At 33.4% G+C, this 10,362-nt stretch overlaps 1 long non-coding RNA gene across 1 annotated transcript in view; it reads right to left on the bottom strand.

Moving 5' to 3' along the window:
• Positions 1–7,456: 7,456 nt before the first annotated feature.
• LOC124984412 (uncharacterized) overlaps positions 7,457–10,362 on the bottom strand; it is a 33,363-nt gene continuing 30,457 nt past the window's right edge. Inside the window, exon 3 of the long non-coding RNA XR_007108667.1 lies at positions 7,457–7,501. This is a non-coding gene — a long non-coding RNA (uncharacterized LOC124984412). The remainder of the gene's footprint in view (positions 7,502–10,362) is intronic.

Genomic DNA, 10,362 nt, shown 5'->3' with positions numbered 1-10,362 from the left:
TAATATGATATTCTCCAGTTCCATCCATTTAGTTTTCAATATTTCAATTGAAAATATTTGCATACTACTGATCTCACATTAAAAATTCTGTCCATGATTTTCCCTATGAATTCTATATAAATTTAATCATTTTTTATTGTTTACAGACTGCATTTTGATTCATTGTACACAATGGGCTTGTCATTTCATTTCTATGGTTGTGCACGATGGATTCATACCATTCATATAATCATACATGTACACACAGTAATGATATCTGTCTCATTCCACCATTTTTTATACCTTGTTCTCATTTCCCTCTACATAAAGTTCCTCCATTCTTCTTTCACCTCCCAACCCCCACTCCCATTGTATATCATCATCCACTTATCAGGGAAAACATTCAGCCTTTGATTTTTTGGGATTGGCTTATTTCACTTAGCATATTCTCCAACTCCATCTATTTATCTGCAAATGGAGAAATAAAATGCAAATTAAAACAACTCTAAGATTTCATCTTACTCCAATTAGAATGGCTATTATCAAGAACACAAACAATAAATGAAGTTGGTGTGGATGTGGGGAGAAAGGCACACTTTTACATTGCTGGTAGAGTTGCAGATTGCTGTAACCACTCTGGAAAGTGGTGAATTCTCAGAAAACTTGGAATGGACCCACCTTTTGTTCCAGTTATCCCACTCCTCCGTTTATACCCAAAGGACTTAAAATTAGCATACTACAGTAACATAGCCACAATAATGTTTATAGTAGCTCAATTCACAATAGCTAGATTGTGGAACCAACCTAGATGCCCTTCAACAGAAGAATGGATAAAGAAACTGTGGCATATATACACAATGGAATATTATTCAGTCATAAAGAAGAATAATTTAACTAATTTTTAACTTGCCTTTTCCACTCAAAGAATCAGAATAATAATATATAAGAAAATAAAAATCTCAATTTCAATTCCATCCCTCAAGTAAAATTGTTCTCAGTAATAATACCAATGTACATCTTGATAATCCATCCAAAAATCTACACCCAGCTTCTACTGTTACCTCCCTGTCCAAGCCAACATGAACTGTTTCTTGGATGGATGTAATATGCTCCTAACATAGGCATCTGTTTCTACCCTTACTTAGCACTTTCCAGACTAGTTTTCCAGTAGGATCAAACTTATAATTTGAAATAAGAATTGGATTATGTCACTTGTGAAGAAACTACTAGCTTTCCAACAATATCAACATTTATCTTCATTAGTAACAAAAACACTAGGCTTGTGCAAGACACATCGTTGTCCAACTGACGACTGAGTCCCACCTTTCCTGCGCCTTCATAGGAACTGAACTAGTGTTCCTGAATTAAAGGGGAGCCATAATATTATGTGTCTCTTATAAAGAATGTGACATACATGCTCTTCATTTTTGCACACCTTCAAGGATATAGCATCTTCTAGATTAACCCAGAGATGAGACCCGACTTTAGAGAATGACTTTGTCTTGGTGTCAGACCAGGCCCACCTATCTGAATTATTAAAATGAGACAAAAACAAAAAACAACAATTAAGAAAAAAAGAAAATTATTTTTTAAAACTGTTTTGTATTTGATTTCTTTGCTATATCAGTTTAGTTCATTTCTGAAGCAGATAGTATTTTTCCAAAATGACCACAACAGTGTCTTATTCCACATGCTTTTCCGACAATACAATCTTGACAGTCCTCTTAAGAGGTGGGACTTCTGTTGCCTTTTCATTAATCCTGGAAGCCTTGTATCTATGAAACAAATGATTCCTTATAAAGTCCAGGACTAGACCTTAAAATTACACATGGTTCTATTGGGCTACTCAAACTTTGAACCCAGTCTCCTTCATATAACAAAGCTGAAACTAGCCCAAATGGAGATATCACACTGAGGAGGCCTCTGTAGTGTAATAACAAAGATACAGCCAGCCTAACCCACCTATTCTTCAAGTTCCAGCCTCATCTGATTACCAGTGCTTGATAAATCCCAAGTTCAATTATTCGTTATTGCTTCATAGCAACTTCAAAAGGATTTTAAGTGATAGTAAAGTTTATCTCAATGAGATTTGTGGTACAGCTTCTACTTGATGAAATAAAGAGCAGTAAAAATTGCAAAATGACTATAATTTTTTTTCTGGTACTAACCCTGTCAGATTAGATTGAAAGTAACAGAGAAAGAACAAAATGCAAAAAGAACTTTGATCTCTTGAACTTTCATGTTCAGAAAACAGGCTGAGAAAAACTCCCTAGAAACAAACATGAGCTACATTTTATGGAAAGTAAAGGAGTTTTGGAGGATAAAACAAGAAAAAGGGAGAAGTCACAGACATAATCATTCCTAGGAAGTAGCTCTATGATACAGTAAATAAACTAGCAACATTTTTCCAGCTTGTTTTAAAACTATTTATGGACAGTGACTGTACTATCCCTCTTATCCACCCTGCCCACTTCAGCAATCATCCTTTGCTTAACCAAGCAATACTGGGCTCGTTGGAGGCAGATAGCTTACCTCTTCATTTCCTAGGGCTTTATGTGAAAGAGAGTTACAGTTGGCAGAAATATAATCATGGAAAGTACCTATCTATGATTTAGATCATGAGATCTTAGTGCTTGACCTTGTTCCTAATGCTGTGATGGAATAAAAATAATGGAAATTCTTGGGTGGGGTAACTCTATATTGCCTGTGGGAGAAATGTAAATAATCAGTAGCCTGAAAGAAAAAAGGAGGTAACAAAATTCTCTGATACTCTTCCTACTGAGACAATGTCTCACCTTGACACCAGGATGCTAGATACATACCTGTTATAATATGATAGAAGTGATGTGCCAGTTTCTGCAACAAGTGTAAAAGAAGTTGGTATTTTCCACTTTCTGTCCCTTTCAGTCTTGGAATGCTCACCTTATGCCCAGCTACCATGTTGTGAAGAAGCCAGGGCAGCCCAGTGAGGAAGTCCATCTGGAGATATTCACATGGAGAGTAAGAGACCCCGGAGCCTCAGCACCAGTTTGGCTTCCAATGGACTGCTAGCACTTACATGCACCCATATGTAAGTTCCATTTTTATATTCAACTCTTCAGTTCCCAATTAGTCTGACCCAGATGATGCTATGTAGCAAAATAAACATTCATTTCACCAGATTTCAAAGAATTAAGCCAAAGAAAATGTTCTTCTTTTATGCCAAATACTTTATGCGTTCTCTTAGATAACAAGTACTCTAATTATACATACCTTCCTTTCTTATAAGCCTCCAAAGAGTTCCCGATAATTGAGAAAACAAACACAAATGCAAATTAAGTATCAGGGCCTAATAGACCATTTTTGACTTGATCTGGGACTACGTTTCCAGATTCATTTCCTTTTGCACTTGCCATCTCATCGTATTCTGCAGGTACATAAAGTTTATGTTTCTCATATTGATCCAAATTTCTCCTAGCTCAGCACCTTTGTTCTTGTTTAGAGTTCTCTAATCACTCAACTAAAATGTTTCCCTTTCAGTCTTTCCTTTTGTACTGCCCAATTTTGCTCCTTTACAATGTTTACTAGTATTGCAATTAGCTGCATTTCACCTTGCGTCTTCACTACTAGATTTTGACTTCTGTGATCCGGACACAATACTTACCTGCATTCCTAATGTCACATATTTTGTGGTAAAACATGCATGTGAAATGAAAACTGATTGAATGACAGATATAATTCATATCTTGTTTCTTGACTCCTTGTCACATTTATCCTCTCATCTGGTGACATTACTATCTTACTCTGAAATAACAGGAGGATAGAGGAATTACAGAATGTTCTATTACGGCTGCATGGTTCCACACAATAATGCAGGCCAAAAAGATCTGTTATTCATAACAGTGATAAGTTGGATTCTACTATGGATATAAATTTTAGGTATAACTTAAATTGTATGAAGAATGTACAAAACACTTTCTTTTAATTTTTAGAAAAATTAAATGGGGAATCTCTGAATCTAAACTAATCAAGACAGTCTGATTGACATAAGACAGATGTAAGGTCAATGGAACATAATACATCCATATCTAGATGTATTATGGATCTAGAAAAATCCATAAATTTCCAGGTTCATGCATGTCACAGAGTTGGATTAACTTATAACTAAAATTTACTAAGAAGTATGGAGGAATAGATTTTGGATGGGTTTCATTTGGAATTTGGTTCACTGGTTGAATTACTCTCTCCCATCAGTTGAGACCAGAACTTTGTCTTCTTACAAGCCACCTAAATTTATGATAATTTTTCTATCTCCTCCTTACAAGCTGTTGCATAACCCTTCAAGACCATCTGGCTCCAGAACAACTTCGTTAGAACAAAATTTCACCACAGATGATATGTAAATAGAGACATCACATTTTATTCATTATTTTAACTAACACTCAATGACCATGTACATTCCAAGAACTATTTTAAGCACTTTATAAAATAAAACTGAAGTTTTTTTCCTCTATGATGTTGCTGAAACATGAATGAAGAAACTGAAAAAATGATGAGGTTTAGCAATATATCCATAAAAAGACATAAATTTAAATGTGATTGAATCAGAATATCTAAGTTTCATTTCCATAACTCTAAACCAAAATACTATCCTACACATCGTTTTATTTAATTTTTCCCAGATATGTGCGCTTGTATATCCTTTAGTCAAAATAAATTAAATTGTACAAAACTGAGTTGATTTCCCTCAAAACAGGTACATTTTTCCCTTGTATTTCTGTCCTGGTCAGAAATCTGGTAGTAGTTCTTTATGACTCCCATATTTGAATTTACCACAAATTTTTAGATTTAATCTTCTCAATAGATCCCTAATCAATTCAGTCCAAAGAATTTCCAGTTCTGTCCCATTTCAGGCCCCTATGATTATTTGCAGGAATTACTTTAACACACTGTGAATTAGCCTTCTCTATTTTCACTTGTATCTGGTGTATTTTGAATATTGTGACCACATCCATCACAAGCAAATCTGATCATGCCATCAGTTCAACATACACTTTTCCAATGCTTTTAAACAGTACACTGAGCTTTTAAAGTTACTTTTACTCTCTTTATTAGTCTGAGTTTTTTGACGGGAGAGCTTATCATTAATCACCTAACTCAGTTTTTCATATTAATTAATAATTCTTTAAAATGAAGAATATATGAATATAAACTTCTTATATAATAGTTTATCAATTGGAAGCATAAATTTGGCTTACAGTTTCACTATATTTTTCTTCTGTTTGGGAAGTACCCAGGGGAAAGTACAAATTAAAATGAAGGTTTCACATTAATTTGCAATGGATATCTTTACAGGATAAGTAGTGCTGATATTGATTTCCTCGATTAATAATATGTGCAAATAAACTAAGAGAATACCAGATGCTGAATTTACCCCAACTGAAAATCATGAAATTATTTAAATTTTGAAACCAATTAGTAACAATATTTTAAAATATTTTTGTGATAAACATCATTAAAATATTTTTTAAAGTTGTGGAAGAAAACTGTTTGTAAAAATATGTCAGAAAATAATATGTCTGATGAATGAGAAAATTAATCCAAAATTTAAAAATCTTGTTAAAAGATTAGATTACTTTATTAAATTAAGAAAAACAGCATCACTTGTTTTGAAGAACTGGTAGAGAAAATTACTTATCTAAATTGTAAAATTAATATTCAAATGATGATTTGTTTATTCTTAACTTAGATCTGAAGAAAGATTATATTTTATTTCTTTCTTTTCTTGAGTTATTTATCTGTTTATTTTTAACTTCTTTGGTTTATTTCTTTGCTCCTTCCTTTAATAAAATGAAAATATTCTGTCCAGTTATTTTATTATTATGTGAATGAAAAATTTACATACTAAAGAATCATTTGATTGTAAAAGGAAAGATACTTCACCTGTTTTGACCATTACCACACAAATAAAATTTGTTAATTTAATTAACATTTAAGTGATCCATACATTTAAAAAACTTTAAATTTTCTACACATAAACACAGCATATTTAAAAAGCATATTTAATTACAAGATTCAAGAAAAACAAGAAAATGATAATCAATTATAACATTTTAGGACTAACAAATGTTTCAGATATTAAATCAAATTTCTATTATCAATTAAAATTAATAAATCCTTAATATAGTGTTTGCTTCATTTAAAATATTCAATATTATGTAATGTAATTCACTAATCAGAAATACATATAAAAATCATAAGTAGGTAGTAATTAACTTACCTAAAAAAAAAATGCCCTTTTACCTAATTTTAATATTTTCAAATGTCATCAATATGAGTCTCTTTGTATGCATTGATTTTGTGATACTGGAGATTCAACCAATAGCTTGCACACGTTAGGCAAGTGCTCTATCACTGAGCTACATCCCCAGTCTGAAGTTTGTTTTTTTTTTTAAATACTTTCTGATTTCAATTAGAATCAGTCAACATATAGGGATTTTTGTTTTTGTTTTTGTCCGTTTGTTTGTTTTCTTTTTTGATACCAGGTATTGAACACAGTGGCACTACCACTGAGCCACATCTCACTGAATTGCTTAGTGCCACACTTTTGCAGAGAGGCTGGCTTTGAACTCTGGATCCTCCTGCCTCAGCCTCCTGAGTTGCTGGGATTATAGGTGTGCCCATTACACCCACCCTCCTTTTTTTTTTTTTTTTTTTTTTTTTTAATAAGGGATCTCTGAAATACTTTTCTAAACGTTTATTTTCACACAATCGTTGTCAACATAAGGATTAATTTAATTTTATTCTTTAGTTTTTTCATATTCACATGCTTCTTTGTAAAGGTTAAGAAGAAACAAAGAAGAGATTATTGTTTAGAAATACTGTCAAAATTAGCACCTGTGATATGCTAAAATCATCATATAAAATGGAACCTCCAGAAGTAACACCAAGACTTTCTTACATCTTAGTACCACTGGATGATCTAATGATATGGTAATTTATGTGGACATATTTACATATATACATATGTAGTTTATGTAAGCAATTCTGTCAAATGTGCACGCTGTGTTCTTCTAGTCACTGAGGCCTCAGAGGTAAAGTTCCAAGTCAGGAAAAGAGAAGTTCAGGAAAGAAAAAGTGTCAAGGTAAATAGAGAATGGGAGAAACAGTCATGAGCAGAAGTAAGAAAGCAGGAACCTGGAAAGTGTAATTACACACACGATAATAATCTAGTGTACAGGCGATAATAATCTAGTGTACAGGGTAGAATGTAATTGAAAGCAATTGCAAATAATAATGCCTGATTATGTAGGGTTCTCAATTTCAGAAAATAATTCAGAATTTATCCATTAAGCAGATCAGAGAGACAGGATTTTTTTTTAACCTCAGATCTTGCATCTTAGAAGGAATCTTCTGAAAGAAATATATAGGATAGACAGTGTGAGGAAACATTTGGAGGCAAATAAATCAGAAAAAAGTTTCTCATAAACCTAGATGAAAACTCTGGATGAAAGGTCATCGAACCCTTGAGACTGGTTTGTGGCTGTGGTAATAGAAAAGAAGGGACAGATGTGAAACATTGTGTGAAATAAATTGAGTGAGCTTCCTAAACAATTGAATATAGAAGCAGGAAGAACAGTTGTATCCACAGCTATGCTCTGGGGTATACTACGTCCTGTATAGTATTGAAAATATTGCTAATAATAATATTAATTTACATCTTCCTGATTTTATTTATGTAAAGCATGGGGAAAAAAATCTTTGTAAATCTGAGTTACCTTTTATTGCTTAAAAAATAATACATAAAGTGGTTGCTATGAAAATCTTAAGAAAAATTTTCTATTCATATGCGCCCCTTCATCTGATGTCGTTATGTCACTCTCTCTAATGCTTGGTGTTTCTCAGTTCTCCGGTACCACAGAAGAGGACCAAAGCTGACCAACTGTGAGACTGATGTAGTAATAATAACAGGAAAATTATAATTCAAGGGGCTTCTTGTCAAAGGGAAATAAAAAAAATTTATGATAGAGATATGTGGAGTTTGAGGTGGTGAGATTGAGAAGTATCCAGCTGACAGATACAAATGCAGAACTGAAGCTCAATGTGGGACCAGGGGGAAACTAAGAAATTATAACGAAAGGGTTAAGTGTACAAACTGAATTATAAGCACAAAAATCTGTAAGAGGTGATGGAAGAGTAAATTAAAGCAAAACAGAAGGATGTAAATCAGAGGAGCATGAGCAAAATAATATTGGTATGAAATAATATGAACTCCCAAGAATAGAGTTTCAAATAGGGAAGATGTTGATCGGTGTCAAATGCTGCAAAATCAAGGAAAATGATGGAATTCACTATACCCATATTCAACCTATGCTAATGGGATATGTAGAATAAAGGAGATCTCAGAGTAGATTTCAAGATCTAAATTTCAGCAAAAGATGACCAGCAGCTGCTATTACCAAAAGAAAAAAAAAAAAAAAAAAAAAAAAAAAAACAAGATGATCAATAGAAATCAGATTTTATGGATTTAAACAAGATTATATAGTAAAATATAGTGAGTCCTTGAGTACCAGGAGATTGCCTTATATGTAATGGTTTTGAGAGAGGTTAATAAGTAATTACATATTATGTCATTAAAGGAAAAACAGATCAGCATATTTAAAATTTTATAGAACAGACTATTTACTAAATACCACTATGTATCAATACTTTTGAGCCCATTTCCTAGGAAAAATGGGTTAAAAAACTTAATAGTTCATGGTTAAAGAGATGATGAATGTTAAAATCAGGATTAAACTTTCCAATTTTCAAAGGCTCTATTTTTTAAAAATATTTTTAGCTGTAGATGGACACAATACCTTTATTTTATGTATTTATTTTTTATGTGATGCTGAGGATAACCCAGTGCCTCTCACATACTAGGCAAGCACTCTCCCACTAAGCCACAACCCGAGGTCCAGCCTCTAACTTTTTATATTGTGTATGTTACATTTTTAGGTGCACCCTATAAATAAAGAGGTGAACAGAGCCAAGGGAATGTTTTTGAGTAGACGGGGTGACAAATCAAAGGACTAAAGAAAAGTATGATGGACTAAAAGAGGAGCACTTTAAATAGTAAGAATGCTTGAAAAGGCATGTAGGAATGAGGATCGAATGGCCACCACCTTGGGTGCAGTCCATTTTTTAGCTCCAGTACGCTATTGTAATTATGGTGTTCCATAGAAAACTAAACAAAAACACCTAATTCATCCATGTAAAAGTAAGATGAGGATGAATACAATAAAGTTATCTATTCAGACTTAGAAAGGAATATTGAAAAACAGAAAAACTAAGGGAAGCTGGACACAGTGGCCCCATGTGAAATCCCAGTGACTTGAAAGGCTGAGGCAGGAGGATCGCCAAATTCAAAGGCAGCCTTAGCAACTTAGCAAGGCCCTAAGCAACTCAGCAATATCCTGCCTCTAAATAAAATATAAAAATGGTTTAGGATGTGGCTCAGTGGTTAAGTGCCCCTGGGTTCAATCTCTGGCGCGCAAGCACACACACACACACACACACACACACACACACACACACAAAATCCTAAGGGAAAATATAAGAAATTATAGAAGGAAAAAATAATAATTTGTTATACATATTCTTTGTCATGAAGTCTGAATTTAAATTAAACATGTAACTAAAATGCAAAGACAATGAAAATAAGCCTTTTAACCTAAGAACACATTAATCTATCTTCTATGCATACACACATTTTTTTTAATATGACAAAATTTCAGATCCAGATAGCTTGCCCTCTCATACTAATTTGTATGCCATTAGCTGTTACATGAAAATATATATTCATATTATTCTACAGAAATACTGAAAATAAACCAATTCTATTATAACTTACTTTTTTGGTGGGGAGGGGGTGGTTACTAGGCATTGAACTCAGAGGCACTGAGCCACATCCCCAGTCCTATTTTGTATTTTATTTAGAGACAAGGCCTCGCTGAGTTGCTTAGTGTCTTGTTTTTGCTGAGGCTGGCTTTAAACTCCCAATCTTTCTGCCTCAGCCTCCTGAGCTGCTGGGATTACAGGTGTGTGCTGCCATGCCTGGCATAACTTACCTTTTTCTATTTTTTATTTTTTAGTTGTAAATAAATACAATACCCTTATTTTATTTCTTTATATTTTTTATATGGTGCTGAGGATAAAACCCAGTGCCTCACACATGCTAGGCAAGCACTCTACCACTGAGCCATAACCTCAGCTCCAGATTTTACCTTTTATTTAGCAAATTTTGGTACATCTCTCTCATATATTATACATATTATATATGCATATATATACATAGCGAACAGGCTGTGCCTTGTTCTGAGCTACTCCTTGATATATACAACAGTAGCTTTCAGGTTGTGCCTT

Source organism: Sciurus carolinensis, chromosome 5 (genome assembly GCF_902686445.1).
Source record: "Sciurus carolinensis chromosome 5, mSciCar1.2, whole genome shotgun sequence".
Classification (NCBI taxonomy): Eukaryota; Metazoa; Chordata; class Mammalia; order Rodentia; family Sciuridae; genus Sciurus; species Sciurus carolinensis.
The sequence above is the reverse complement of the archived record's forward strand: the minus strand, read 5'-3'. Positions and strand labels throughout refer to the sequence as shown.